Source organism: Rhinolophus sinicus, linkage group LG01 (genome assembly GCF_036562045.2).
Source record: "Rhinolophus sinicus isolate RSC01 linkage group LG01, ASM3656204v1, whole genome shotgun sequence".
In the NCBI taxonomy this organism is placed as follows: Eukaryota; Metazoa; Chordata; class Mammalia; order Chiroptera; family Rhinolophidae; genus Rhinolophus; species Rhinolophus sinicus.
In genome coordinates this window covers 163723776-163739362 of record NC_133751.1, presented here as the reverse complement: position 1 = coordinate 163739362, position 15587 = coordinate 163723776, and the positions used below count along the sequence as shown (strand labels likewise).

General features: G+C 37.5%; 1 long non-coding RNA gene and 1 pseudogene across 1 annotated transcript in view; both read right to left on the bottom strand.

Annotated features, from left to right (window-relative positions):
• LOC141572868 (uncharacterized) overlaps positions 1-15587 on the bottom strand; it is a 698703-nt gene that overhangs the window by 608086 nt on the left and 75030 nt on the right. The window lies entirely within an intron of this gene.
• LOC109451226 (large ribosomal subunit protein uL6) lies at positions 221-799 on the bottom strand (annotated as a pseudogene).

The window sequence follows — 15587 nt, the reverse complement described above, 5'->3', positions numbered from 1 at the left end:
TTTCAGATGTGGCTCCTTCCCCTCTTTCTCTCCCGTCCCCTCTCTCTCCTTCTTCTTCTTCTTCCTCTTCTTCTTCTTCTTCTTCTTCTTCTTCTTCTTCTTCTTCTTCTTCTTCTTCTTCTTCTTCTTCTTCAATACATGACTTTTATTGCATCTTTAAAATATCACAAATAAGTCTGAGGGACCACTTGACATCTTGGTGTTTCTGTAGCTGGACAAATTAAATTGTATTCATCAGCCTGAACTGGCTTTTTTCAGAAGTATAGACACCATCCAAAAATTTTCTGCTATCATTGATTTTAACTGTTGTGACTTGTTGAATCAAAGCAGCTGAATTTGATAAAGTTCAATATCATTTCCTTCAGGAATTAACTTGTCTTTCTGGGCTTGAGATACTGAACAAGCAATGCCTGACCTCATCCAAACCCTGTGGATATATTTTTCACCCAAGAAATTTCGGATTTCGACAAGAGGACCACTCTCTTGAATACCGACGTTGATGAGGAAGTGAGTACACCCAGCCCTTGTGTTGTATCGGAAGCCCCGGTAACACCCTTATCATGTTCTGTGCATGACCACAGAGAGTGCGAACAGGAGCCAGCTCCTTTCCATTTCCCCTCCATTTGTTAACCCGGAGCCTTTTCTTTTTCTTTCCAAGGAGACTGAGTTCTACATGGATGTGATTGAAGTCCCTCCACGGGGTATCTCTGGGGCCTCTCCCAATAACCGTGCATCACTTCACAGTGATGTCCACGTTTTCTGGGATGTCCACCATCTGATTGCTGAGAAGGGCCTGCATCCTCACAGCAGATGCAGCAAAAAGAGCCAGACGGGGCTCATATTCGAATTCACAACTCTGTGACTGGGCAGTGCTTACCTTATATATACATCTGATGAACTGATTTTAATTTTTGCATGAGTGCCAGTGGTTTTTTTTAATCATGCACCTATAATGTACAGGATCAGCTATGAAAATACTCTATGCCCCTCATATAGAAACACTAGGAAAGCCATACAGGTATGTACTCATTTTTTCCTCAGCTAACCCATGTATTATCAGCACCAAATTCTGATAACTCAGCTTTTTTACTGCCTTTTATACAGTAATTTGTCAAACTTATAGCTTTCTTCTTCCATTGTCTATTAGCTCAGTTCAAATACTACAATTTGCTAAGCTTTACTCGATATAATCCTCTCAATTTTCCCTACTGAATTTTACGTTTCATTCCTCAAATATCCTTCAAACCTCATTCCATGCAATAGTGCTAATACATTTCAAATTGATAGGCTCCAATCCAGGAAAATAAATGGCAGGAGGTTGACTTGAGAAACTGTATTTACCCAGACCATTTATCAGAATAGTTGAAAAATAAACTGTGGGTTTGATCATTTTTTAACTTTCTTTACAGTGTACTCAAGGTAAATATCTCAGATACGTGTGCTATGATAAAGCATCTTCTCAGCTTGGGAATTATTAAATTACTTCTGTTTAGTGTCTAAGTGTATGCTAAAAGGGTATGCTAAGTGTCTTCAGAATGTTTACTTAAGACAAATATATATGACATATGCTTTCTTCTGACATAAAAATGTTTATGCACATGACACAATCAAAGGTGTAAATAACCACTTTCCATATTTTGATATTATATGAGTTAAAGTATTGTTACTTTTACCCTTTAAATAAAAACTCTTTAAATCTGGTAAAGAAATAAAATAGGCCCATATCACGGGTGCTTTGGGTTACAAGCCAAAGAGGGGCAATTGGAGGGCAGAGACACCACGCTTGGTACTTAGAAAGGTTAAAAGTGGTGAAATGGATAGCTATGAAAGACTATTTTAAAATAGATGAAATGGTTTACTTTTACTAATAACCCATTTTGAATATACGTATTTTAATTCTGAAATTATTAAATTTAATTATATCAGATGTATTTTCATTTCAAAATTGAAAGCAACAAAGTGCAAAGATCAGGAAAGGGGGTATTGTTTGCCTTTCTAAGCCGGGTACATTTTAGGCAGCAGGGCTCTCACAGAAGTGAAAAGGAAGTGGAGACCATAAGCTCTACAGACAGCAAACCAGCTGATCACATGACGGGATGATCAGATTGAGAGCTGAAACCAAACAAATGAATAATTGATAAGAATATCAAGTGAGTAAAGTAGCAGGTCAGAAAGGCACAAGCCACTAAATTATAAAGACAAGTCCTGACTGCCTAAATCTGCCTCATATGCTTTTCACCATGGTTACCTGTCATTTTTGTTTGGCATTTTTAGAATGCTTTAAATCGCTAAGGTAAATTATACATATATTCTTCATCGATCACCACTCCCCCAGCCCCTGATATGCTGATTATGCTAAACACTTTTTCTACTAAAAATAAATCTGAGTAAAATCACAAGGGAATTTCAAAATGTCCTTATATATGGTATATTCTGAGAACGGAACTGGAAACTCCATCAGGTTACTTAACAAATTCATTTATTCATTAATAAGTATTTAATGTAGAATTGATTTATTTCTATTAGCAAATGTTGTCTATGTAGCATAAGCTACATAAGTCATTTAACATAAAAAAAATCTGTATTTATTCTTCATTATTTCAGCGGGACTTAAGGTATTTTTTTTGTTTTTGTTTTGATGTTACTATTGGCTACAGTAAAAATGAGATTGTAGCATAATAACATTTCTAGAGTTGGTTGTGTGTGTGTCTGTGTGTGTGTGTTTGTGTGTGTAGTTTTCAATTGTTTGTATTTTGGATAGTTTGTGTTTCCTCTTTATCAAAAATCTCAGAGAACTCTGCAAACACATCTGGGACTTTTGCTGATTCTTCTCTTTAGGTAAAATTACATAAATATTTTCACTTACAGCAAGTATCTCCCCAGGCTTGTTTGGTGCTGTTGTTTATAGTTTCTAACCTCCTGCAAAATACTTTTACTTTGACAGAAATATGTCTTTTCAACATGCATTAGGCAGCTGACACCATTACAAACATGCACATTATCAGAACTAATCCAAGGGTAGAAGTATCCAGTAAAGTCTTGTCGAGAAGTTCATACATTAAATTAACATTTATTGAGCACCTTCTCTGTGCCCAGCACAGAGCTAGGCAACAAGGACATGAATGTGACACCAATCAGTCTACACTTGAGAAACACAGGCTTTTATCATAGTTTGTATATATTGCATACTTAGATGCACTTTCAATCATTCATTTAATAGGTACCTAATGATATAGTAATAAGTGCCAAGAACTGTAGGAGTCCAGAATTAAATATTGATATTGATATTGATATTAATATTTATATTCAGTCTTCTAGGTACTCACAGACTAGTAGGAGGATGTAGTTAATGTGAAATCTCTATGATAACTGCATTAAAGAAAGTATGTCAAAGATACTGCGATAACACAATAAAGATGATTAGCTTTACCCAGGGCCATCAAGGAAATTCATACAACCATTGGGCACACTTGAGGCAATACTGATAGACAAATAAGGAAAGAAGGCCTTGATTTTCTCATTTATTCAGGCAGCAAGTTTTCTACCAATGTGTCTCAATTCATCCTCAAAGAACACCAACTTCAGACCACCCACCGAATGGCTCTGTCTCTGGGCACAGTTACCACTTGGCATCTGCTGAGATGTGCAGCGAGGGTATTAATTACTGCTCACCATGTGATTAATGTAGCTGATAGTTCTTGATGAGGTCAGTGTTTTGTGGATCTTAGATTAATGATTCCAATTTGACAGACAGCAAGCCACTAAATGGTTACCAGGTGGCAAAAATATTGTGTTACCCTAGGCAGAACCGAAGAGAGTAATATAGCTAAGAAATCAGCTCATAGCAGAATTAATTACTTGAAAACAGTTTTCCCACTTTTTATCCAAATAATCTTAAACAGAAACTCTAATATTTCCCATTTTTATTTTTAGGAAACAAACTAACTTTTCAGTGTTTTCTACCAAATATCAAATTATTTGATTTTTGAAGTAAAACAGATTTTACTTCATGAAGCATGGTGTGGGATATTAGTTTTACGATGCACAGCAAATGTCTAGACTTTGGATGGAAGGGACCACATTAATGTCAAGTAATTTAACCTTACTACTTACACATTTAACCATTTAGATAGACTAAGTACATTTATGAGAAGACATTTGGCAGAAGACATTTCCTGAGATTCGTTAAAAAAAAAAAAAAAGTATATTGTCTTAAATTAAGTACCTAATTAAAAAAAGATAAAGAAACAGAAGTCAAGAGAAAATAAACTGACAGAAGGAAATTGAATGGAACAGAGTTATATTTCTGTTTCTGGTCTCGTAAGAACAGCAAAAATCCCAATGTACAACTCTCTTACATTTTTCCCAGCTCATGAGTTCATTGAGGAAGAAGCCATTCATTACTTATTCTTGTACTCCCAGCACTGAGCATAATGTCCAATATAAGGGTTGAAAAATTTGACTGAGTGGTTTACCAACCAAATCTGGAGTACAGAGTATGGAGACTTGACATGTATGCCACTGGGCACACAGGACCGCAACTTCCCATATCCAGAGTCAATCTGCAAAGAGGTAGACCATGCCCATGAATGAGTACACACAGGCATCACATGTGAGGCTACAATAAAAACAAAATTTACACTCACTCACCTTAAGGACCTTAATATTGTTCCTGAAGCAAGATGGCTGACGGTGGGTAGGACTATTTTGTGTCCCAAAGACTAGAACATTTCACCTCACAATGCTTTCTATGTGTTCCACTCAAGAACGCTGGCCTAACTTATACCCTTCTACTTATGCTTTTATTTTTATAAATAAAGCTGCTAAAGTGCTAATAAAATCTCATATTATCAGCAGAGTGACGCTTTTCAATGGTCAGTTAATCCAGTCGTTCTTCACCTAAAACCCTACAGTGACACTCCCATTTCCCTTTATCTCTTTGGTTAAAGCCAATGTTCATGTAAAATCTAGTCTCCCTAATTTCCCTGATCCCCTCTGCCCCTCTGAGTGCTGGCAGGCCTCTCCTATCTCGGCTTTTGCACTGCATTCACTGTTCCCTCATCCTGTAACCTTCTTTTCACTCCCTTTCTGTGTTCAAGTCTTGGCTCAAAGGTGACTTTCTCAATGAGGTCTGCTCCACCCACCTCATTTACAATTAGAACCTTTCTCACCCTCCCTTCCCATCCCCCTTATTGTTTTATTTTCTGCACAGCACTTACATAATGCTCTTATTTTACACACACACACACACACACACACACACACACACACACACATTCAATTTAGGGTTGATATCACTCCACTAGAAAGTAAATTCCATAAAGACAGGCGTTTGTCTCCTTTGTTTTCTGCTGTATCCTCAGTCCTAAAGGAACACCTGACTCATAGGATACATTCATTATTGTTGAAGGAATGGATCAATCAATCAGTCATCCTGGACTTTGTACATAGGAGCTGCACAAAGGAGTAATAGAGATTAGAAAAAAGTAGAGTTTAATTTCTTATTGGGATGGAAGAGTAAGGGACCACTGAAGAAGTCAAGCTAGAAATGCTCATTCCCCAACATTTATTATAAGAGTTTTTCACAGGCATCCAATAAATGCTGTATTGGTGAGAGAAAAAAAATTAAGAAGAAATGAACCTTAGTTTGAAAGCAGTTTTGAGGTTTTTGGAACAATGATGAATGCCTATGTATAATACAAGGAAATTTACCAGCAAAGACAGACTTTAGTCAGACTTCACATGTCAAAGCTTCGGGCAGTGTCAGGACACTCCCCCACCCCCCCAGTGGCACATACATAATAAGTGAGTGCTGAAGAAGTATCATGTTTCAATCACCTGTATAAGTAACTAGTCCACAGTCTCTAACAAAACAGCTTTTCATACCCAATACATACTTGTAAATGCCTACATATATCAATATATGAAAGATTTCCTCATGTATTTTCATGATCAGTTTTGATGGTTTATGATTTTAAAAAAAAAAAAGGATATCCAGGAATAGTACATCAAATGATAACCTCATCTTATAGAAAATAAAGGTTAAATTAATAGCCATTAATGTGAGAACCTTGTTCAAAACAAATTAGGTGAGAGCCAAAAATGGCCAATTTACTCAGCAGTATGCCTAAACTGGTTCTAAACTGTGATGAATCTCCATACAGTGCTCTCTATTTCCTCATACTCAGAATGCTCTGGGCTTTTGGTGTGTAAAAATGGCACAAGAATTTAACTGAACAATTACCCATAAGAGAAAAAATTGTTTTTAAATCCCCTTGGAAACATCAAACTATTAAATCACTGTTAATTCCAAATTTGAATTAGTCATATGTCATTTAAATCCATCATGCCATTGATTGTATTGTATAATGCATCATTATTCTATGTCATTAAGAAAGAATAAAATGCCAATTATAATTATAAGATGTCATTGATTAGAGAGCTATAACCAAGGTGGCCAAATATTCTCTTTTTTTACCAAGGAAAATGTAAGAGTAAATTAATTACTTGAATAAGTTACTATTTAGTAAGAATGCTCTTGTGACCCTGTGAATTATCAAACACTACACCAAAGTCAAGAAAAATTGTGGGATATCCTAGAATGGAATAATTCTGACTTGCATGAATTGTACAGTTAATCATGAGGCACAATAAGATTTAGAAAAAAAATTAGCCTCGATATAAAAGAAATTACACTTTAGCTATAGTCTTTTTGAAAGAAATATATGCTTCCAAAAATGTAATATTGCTTCTGGACAATGTTGGCTCTTCTTAAATTCATGAAGTAATTGATTTTCTCAAATTGTTTTTAGTGGAATTCCGAGTTTTCACAAAATGGCTTTGTCTAATGAAAATATTCACCAATATGATCTTTTATATCCAATTCTTCTTCATGCTGTGCTCTAATGGGAAACTAGAAAATGTCATTCTAAAAACTGTTTTGACAAATAGCAGGTAAATCATAAAATCACATAAGCAAGATAATGTTTAAAATGGGAAAGGATTTGGCAGCCAAATAGCCAAGAAAGAAAAATGAAAACTACTAGTATGAACACTGAAAGCATTTATAGAATTTCAAGAATGCGTGACTAGATCTTTCAAAATGGGAATTATGAACAATAAGAAATGTCATACAGCAATTTCATTTTATGTAAAACTATGTAAGTAAGTGCACCATTTGATTTAATAATGAAAATATGAAAAAGACAAACTGTTAACAAAATATAGTCTGCAGTAGCTTCTTTCAGTAATAGTGTATATGTTTTAAAAGGAGAAAGTCAATAGATTTAAAAACATTATTCATCTCTTTCTCACAGCAGGGTGACTAAGCCTGCTGTCACCAAGCGTGTTACCTCATTGTTCCCTGATGGAGTTTCTTTAATGGGATGAGATGAATGCAAGTGTTTAACTATTTTAACATATCAACAACAGAAAATAAAAGCAGCTACTGAAACAAATGATGTGGCTTCCCACTAATTGAATATGTTTATGTTTTTAGACAGAAGGGCACTGATGCCTAAAATTTTTATAGTGCCATAGTAATAGGGATTAAACAACAGATTAGGTTCAATACCAAATAGGTCTCTCAAATCCTCTGCCAATCCCACATAGACAGACTAGTTTACTATATGTTAAGGAGTCTGTGTGTTAATTTTAAATGTGAACTGAATCTAAACCATGATTTCAAAAGTTCATCACTTCCTAACTACGGTTGGTCCAAATGCAGGCTATTGCCTAAATTATTAATAGGTCACCCTGCCTTGGATGTGTCTACAGTAATGAGAGTGGTCTCTAGAATCCAGAAAACCTCTGTCTGAAATGCAAGACACTTTACTAGTCTACTGCTCCTTGTGTTCTCTAAGGCACCCACAAACCAATGAGGTATCACTTGGAAAAAGTCAGAGTATTAGTCCTATAAATGAACCTCTCCAAAATTTCCATAGTTGTGGCCCCAAACTTTCCTTAAGTCCAAACGAAAGCTAAAATCCCCTTGATCCCTATTTATTTTATCTGTTTTCTTTTCTCCCCAGCCTGTTGTCTCTTTCATTGGGCTCTCTTTTCCTGAGCCTCTCAATTTTCTCATCCAATCTCACTCACTGAGAACAACTTGATAAATTTTTGCTGAGGAAGGACCTAACAAATGATTGCTTCTAGAAACATGTACATCTCAAAAAGTGATGCTAGGAAAGGATTAATATTTACTATATCACCTACAGTGGGGTCCCTGCAGATGATTTTTAGGTCCCTCTTTGGTACAAAGGACTAGGCTTACCCTCATCTACGCTTTTATTCCAAGTTGAACCATATTTCATATTTTACATGCTACAACAATGTTTCCTTTCAGCTTTCACTCTACCTATTAACAGTTCTGCATGGAAACATAAGGATTTTCCAGAATAAACAGCAAACATTTACATATATAGTTTCATAAAACTCACCTTGTTCCGTACAAAAGGAGTTTGGTATTACAGAATAATTTGCAACTCCAGTGAGTAAGTCTACAGAGTTTTGCAAACAGTTACTAAGAATGTTTTCCTTTTATCTAATCACTTTGAGCTAATGAGATTAAAATAGCATTTCATCAAGCCTGACATAAAATTTTTACTACCATATCCTTTAAAATAGGGACTGCAGCCTGAAAGCATCTAAGGACATGTGACCAAATGCAAAAAGGAAAGGAGTTTTTATGGTTTAGAATATTTTAAACTCAGGACATTGATTACAGTCTATATTTGTGGTCAAAATTTTCCTTTTAAATAGTGATAATAGGCCCCAATTTGTAGCCACAATTTTGGATTTTCAGGATGGAAAGAAGGAAAGAAAGGAGGGAGGATGAATGAAAAGGAGGAAGGGGAAAGAGAGAAGTTTGGAGAAGGGGGGAGTGATGGCTTTCTGTTCTAGAACAAAATATCTCCATTCTGAATATCAAAACTGGCCAAGACAACAAACCCCACTGTTGAAATACACACTAGGGCATGAGGCAACAACCAAGGTTTCTCCATTGATACGACTTTGCCATGAGATTAAGCTCGATGTTATCAGCCCTAGATACACGCTAGAATCCCTGGGGGAGGTCGAAAGTTATGCTGATGCCCTGGAGCTACCCCTGAGATTTTGACGGAATTGGCCTGGGGTGCAGGCTGAGCATCAGAAGATTTAAAAGCTACCCAAGTGACGTGCAGATACACACCGTTCATTAAAAGACAGAAGACAGAGCTATTCCAGACACCTGTTTGAGCTGACTAAGCTTGACAGAGCCCCAGCTCACGAGATGTCTCACCTCCTGTTCAATCTTCATAGCCTTCCCCACATTTACTCAATGAAATGGGGGACAATAGTGGATCACAGTCTTACCTAGCAGCCCTCTGACCCCCTAATCAATTCATTCTCTCTCCTCCCGGCCCCGGGTTCTGACTCACGCTGCACTAGAGAAGGAGACACGCAGCCTAGCCAATAAACGACCGCCGCTGCTTGGATCTTTCTTTGCCCAGAGCAGAACCAGAAACTGCCTTTCAGTAATGCGCGGACTGCGCAGGAATGCCACTGCCATCTGGAGGCCTTCCTGGGCGTCTCACACCTCTTCCTAAAATGACATGTGAATAACTAATCATATTCTCCCACTTCATTTGTATACTAGAAACAGGCTTAAATATTCCCCCGCATGTGGGGGAGGGAGGTGTGTGTATGTGGGTGTGTGTGGGGGGAGCTCCGTGGTAACCGGCAGAACCTGGAGGGCAGAACCAGCCCTCCCTATATGTCAAATGGAACACATTAGCCTTCAAAATTTTTTCACCCACCTGTCTGCCTTCAAAGAGAGGTTAGCCCAAATGGGATGAGTTTTGTTACCAGGAAAGATCTAACACAGCGGTTTTCAACCTCTGTGTGCATTAGAAATCACCCCGAGGGCTTGTGGAAATCCAGATAGCTGGGTCCCACATCCTGAGTTTCTGATTCAGCGGATCTGGCTTTGGGCTTGAGAATTTGCATTTCTAATAAATTCCTACATGATGTGGGTGGTCCAGTGACTGCACTTTGAGAGCCACTGGACAAACTGGCAAAGATTAATTTTGAACACTAATAAATCCATCAGTCCTACATCAGTTGAAAAGACAAGACTGGGCGAAATATTCATATACTGGGGCAGTGACCAGAATAAAAAAAAGATGATGTCACTATGAGATTGTTCCTGGTTATCAGTGGAGTAGCGTAAGGGAACCAAAAGCTACCAGCAAAGAAGTGCTCTGGGTGATAATTGGACAAAATTGCCTCTTCATTGTTTTGCCTCGTGTCCTCCGGGAAACACTGTGTGCTCTCTTACCTAAATACCAAATTATCCTAATCCATTTAGTTTATTTGGGTGCAGACCTGATTCGCAAACCAAATGACAAGCTGCAACAGATTTCAAACTGAGGGTTTATAGGCTTACAGTGGCTCAAGATATATTGGTTTGCATTCCAACATCGCCATCTAGTGGAACTTTGTTTTACATCACACAGCCTAAAATGGAGGTGGTTTACTTTTGACAGGAAGAGGGCCACATCATTTGCTAATTGTGATACAACTGAGAAAAGAGAAGGGCAAGTAAACAAAACACTGAACTGTGACTATGGCAAAGACTGTTGCCATCATATATGATATGCTTTCTGAAAACAGAACAAAACCATTAGCTGAGGAACTTGCAAAACACAGAAATAGCTTTTCTAGAGAAGTCTAGTAAGAATAGATAGTGGAAATGGGAGAACTATATCAAAACATTATGTTCATGTGCTGTGTTTATGTGCTAAAGCCTCAAATTTCCTCATAGTAACTGATAATGAATTATATGAAACATTTTTTAAAGTTCATATTCTATACAAAAGTACAATGATTCATATAACCACACACCTTATAAACAGTTAAATAAATTGAAATGTCTATTCTCTACTACAGTCTCCAGGAAGAAATAGAGTAAAGAGGAAAAGAGAGATGATGCAAAGCATTGCTGCTAACTCTGAGAAGGGATCAGAAAGGAAAAAATTCATGTTAAAATCTCCTTCATTGGCCACAAAATGTTACGTGCAAAATTCTCTCCTAGGTGAGCTGATAAGTTAAGGGCCAAGATTTGCTGAATGTAAGTTAAACATTAAGAAGAAGCAATTTTATTTTTATAATCACTGTCCCACACATGATTGGTTGACTGCTGCTTTCCTGCCTCTGAGTATCTCAGGCAGATTCCATCCCGTTGATGTCTGATCATTTTCATGATTCATAAAAATAAAATTTTAACTAGCCCAGGCTAGTGAAACTGATGACCCACAAGGGTCTGGCCTGACCCTGTTCCTCTGACTCCAATGTCATGAAGCCAACTTGTTAGAAATGCAAATTCTCAGGCCCAAGTCCAGAGGAAAAGTCCTCTCAACATCTGTCACATGAGATTCAATGCAGGGTTTCCCCTTCTGTTGTTCAATTATGGCTTAGCAATAACACACAACTGCCTTGATACTTCAATGCTTGGTCCCAAATTATTCCTCAGATATTTTTATAAATATTGTTGATAAAATTTTACCTAGCCCATAATTCCTACCCCAAGTAAGATTTCAGTATGTCCGGAATTTTTAAATTACATATTAGAAAATATATGTAATTCTATAGAGAACCTCTGAATATATTATATTTCATTACCTTCAACTAAGATTTTATTAAATTGTGTTTCTATTTCTTTTATCAAGAATCCTTGTTCTAATAAATCTTCATTGAATTGTGTATGTACTCAGAGCTATGCTGTGAATGAAGGATAAGTATTCTCGGTCAGGTTCCCAAGAGGCAGACTCTGAGATGATGATTTATGAGCAAGTGATTTATTAAGAAGGTGCTCCCAGGAGAAATCAGGAAGGGAGCAAGGAAAGCAGAACAGGGAGGAAGGCCTCTCAAGGATGTGTTTCAGATGCAGTCCCATGGAGGGTAGCCTCAACTTGATCCCACAGGGAATTCTGAAATGTGTCTAAACTGGAAGCAAAGGAAGCTGGGCTTCATATTCACACGCATATTGTTCAGAGAAAAGGAGCCCGAGGCTGGCCCAATAAGCAGAGTTCCTCAATGCTGGCCACAGGAATCAAAACCATGCCAAGGCTGCACGAGGGGTGAACAGATGGGTAAAATGGGTACGAGGGGATCTGGGTAGAGCACCAACAGTCTCTACTTCCATCAGCATAAAACATGTTTCTTTTCCATTGGCATACTACATTCTAGGTGAGTAACAAACAAACAAACAAACAAAAAATTGGATACCAATTTTAAACCAAATATCGCGAAGTGCAAATTTATGGTACAGCTGGAGCACATTGCAGCAAACCAAAAGCAGCGGTTGCCAAACTTTGCTGCACATTGAAATGACCCGGGGATTTAAAATTAACTGATGCCTGACTCCCATCCGTAGGCGTTCTGATTTATTTGGTATGGGGTGCAATCTATACATAGGAATTTTTGAAAGCCACTCCCCACCGCTAGATGATTCTAATCTTTAGGAAAGGTTGTGAAGCTCTGATCCAAGGCAAGAGAGACCAGTGTGAATTGTTTTCATTGGGAAAGAGACATCATGAAAGGGTGAAATTTGAAGGGTCTTGAAAGATGGTTAAAATTGAAGTATCAAGAAATAAAAGGGGCAGACATTCCTGGAAAGAGATGCAGCATAAGTTCAAAGACAAACATTAGCATGACTAATAAAGAAAATAAGAAAACCAACTTGAAAAGTTCTGAGACTAGTGAAAAATAAGGTTTTATAGATAAAGTGAATCTCTATTACAGTTGACCCAGAAGTCAAGCGAATTCTTTTGAGTTTGACCCAGTGGGCAACCACTGTAGATTTTTGACGAGAGGAGTGAAATGATAAAAGTCATGTACAAAGAAAAATATCCCAGCAACAATACAGAAGACAGATTCAAACTGCAAGCGACTTGAGCTTCTAAGGTCTGCTGAGAGGCCATGCCAGTAATCCTGGTATTTGATAGGGTCTTCACTAGGGCAGTAGCTGTCAGAATTGAAAGAAAAGCACAAATAAGGAAAGTTATTTTAAAGAAAAGAAAGGTCTTGGAGCTTGGATTTAAAAGCCAAAAAAAGGAAGGAATTAAAGATAAGTCCAAACTGAACAGGTGATTGGAAGTATTAACTGATGTGTTTTCTCCACATGTGTGTTAACCCTCTGACCCACCTTCAATTGGGCTGGGGGACATGAAGGAGGCTTTGCTCTTTCTGGCATGTCAAAGACGGATAAGAAAAAAACAGAACAAAACAAAACAAAATCCTTTGCTTTGAATTAAAATAAATAACAATAATAATACTGCATTGTGCATATAACACAGAAGATAATAAAGGCAAATCGTTAAGAAATCTTTTTTCTGTCCTCCCTCCATGCAAACTCTCCCAGGAAAAGCAGAAGATAATTAGGTGGGAAGAAGAGAGCTTAGATACTCAGAGGAAGGACTTTGAACTCTCTCCATCCCGATTCCTATGCCTCCCCCACATTCCTAAGTGGCATAGATCAAAAAGAATCAGAAAAATGCACAGCCCTCCTTTATCCCTAGGGATCCAAGGATAGAGTGAAACAGTATCCTCCTTTCTGTTCACCATGATGGCATCAGGACTCGTGATGTCTCAGACACGCATGTCTTGCCGATGGTCTCGGGAGCCCTGGAGAGGGGTCCTCAAGCAATTGAAGCTATTAGAGTATTGGTGGCCCAAAGGGATGCCAGATATGTTGATGCATAATTGTGGCAGCAGAAAGTGACATTGGGCCCTCAGTTCCCACACTGTGTGGTACCCAAAGACATCTTAGTAAAAGTAAGAACTGATGCTGACACCCAAGAATGATAGCAGGAGGAATACACATCTCAGCCAATGGCAGCGCGGGGCAGATCCAGACCGAGACAGGGATCCCTCTCCACCAACAACGCACCTCTGCAATGAAGAGAAAAAGAGCAGGAAATATATTTTTATACATAAATGTATAAAATGCTATGATATATAATCAATATACATGTATACATGTGTATACATAAATATGTAATACAAATATTAAATATGAGTGGGAACTCACTGAATTTGACTGAGTTTAATAATTAAGACATCATTAAAGTGACTGACTTTTCCTAGAAGTGATTGGGTGGCTTTGTTACTTATTATAGAAGGAATGATGTTTGAGTTGAAAATATAATTACATTTTCATTACAGGAAAATACAGAATGTTACATTTTACACATCTGAATTTTCACTCTTTGTAAGTCATATTGACTTCACAAGGTTTTGAGCTAATATGACAGGAAGAATGGTGGTGCCAAGACAATGAGTCTGGCTTGGGGCACGTCAAGTTTAAGTAACAAGACAGGCAGTAGAAAACATCCTATTGATGGATGGAATGCAAAACTAGAGCCAGACTAGAAGGTAAAGGCAAAGTAATAGACTCATTCAGTAGTCATTAGAGTGGAGGTGACAATTTAAACCTGGGTGAATGTGCAAAGAAAAGCCCACGGGTAAAAGCCCTGAACCTTTAAATCACTCCTATAGAACATAAAAGTGAGCTCGATATTTTAAATACTGGGAAAATTATCCAAGCATTTTAAAAAAATGACATGACATAAAATGTACAAAGTTTTTCCTGTGTATTTTTCATTATTTGATCAAACTGAATAAATCATAAGAAATTTGGTAGGCCTATATTTTTTCCACTATTTATTTTATATATTTATGTACTTTAATATTTTCAAATAGTATAGGTACATGGGAAAGAAAAGAGATCTCAGAAATAAAAATGTGGGTAGCTGAAATACATGGCAAACGCTGAGAGATAAGGTTGAGAAAATTTCCCAGAATCAAGAGCAGAAACAAAACAAAACAAAATCCAGAAGATGGAAAATAACAGAGAAATGATGGGTGATAGAAAAGAATCCCAGGAGCAACAATATCCAAAGTAAGAGTTGGAGAGAGAGAAAAAAAAAAGAGGAGAGGGGAGGAAAGAAGAAGGGAGGGGAGGGGAATGGAGGGAAAAGGGAAGAGAAGAAAAAACAGAGGAATGAAAATTATCAAAGAAATAGTAAAATTTCACAGAATAGCTCCGGCAGTGAATAATGTTGTATTGTATGGTTATCTCCGTTTATTGATTTTTATTTATTTACAGAATCAACCCATTAAGGAGTCACAGAAGATATCTTTTTAACTCTAGCATAGAGCATAAATTCTATGAGCCTTGACAATATTTACATTGCAATTTAACACTGACAGTTTGGGAGGTAGAGACGGGACGATACCTGATGGAAGTGTGGGAACCCAGCTGTCGTCACATTAAATAGCATAGAGGAAAGAGAAACTGTTTTAAGGTGATAGCCTACAAGACAGAGTTTTGAGAATATTATTAAAAGTCCTAATAGTAACCAACAGAAACCCTAGAAATAAGATTTTATCTGACTAAATAGGGGAGGCAGATAAACTGGGGTGGGGTAATACGTGTGACTGAGTAAAATCCCTGTGGCAGGCAGCCTCCAAAATGTCCCCAGTGATCCCTGCTTCCCGCTATTACAATCCTTCATGCAATCCCATCCCCTGAGTGTAGGATGGAC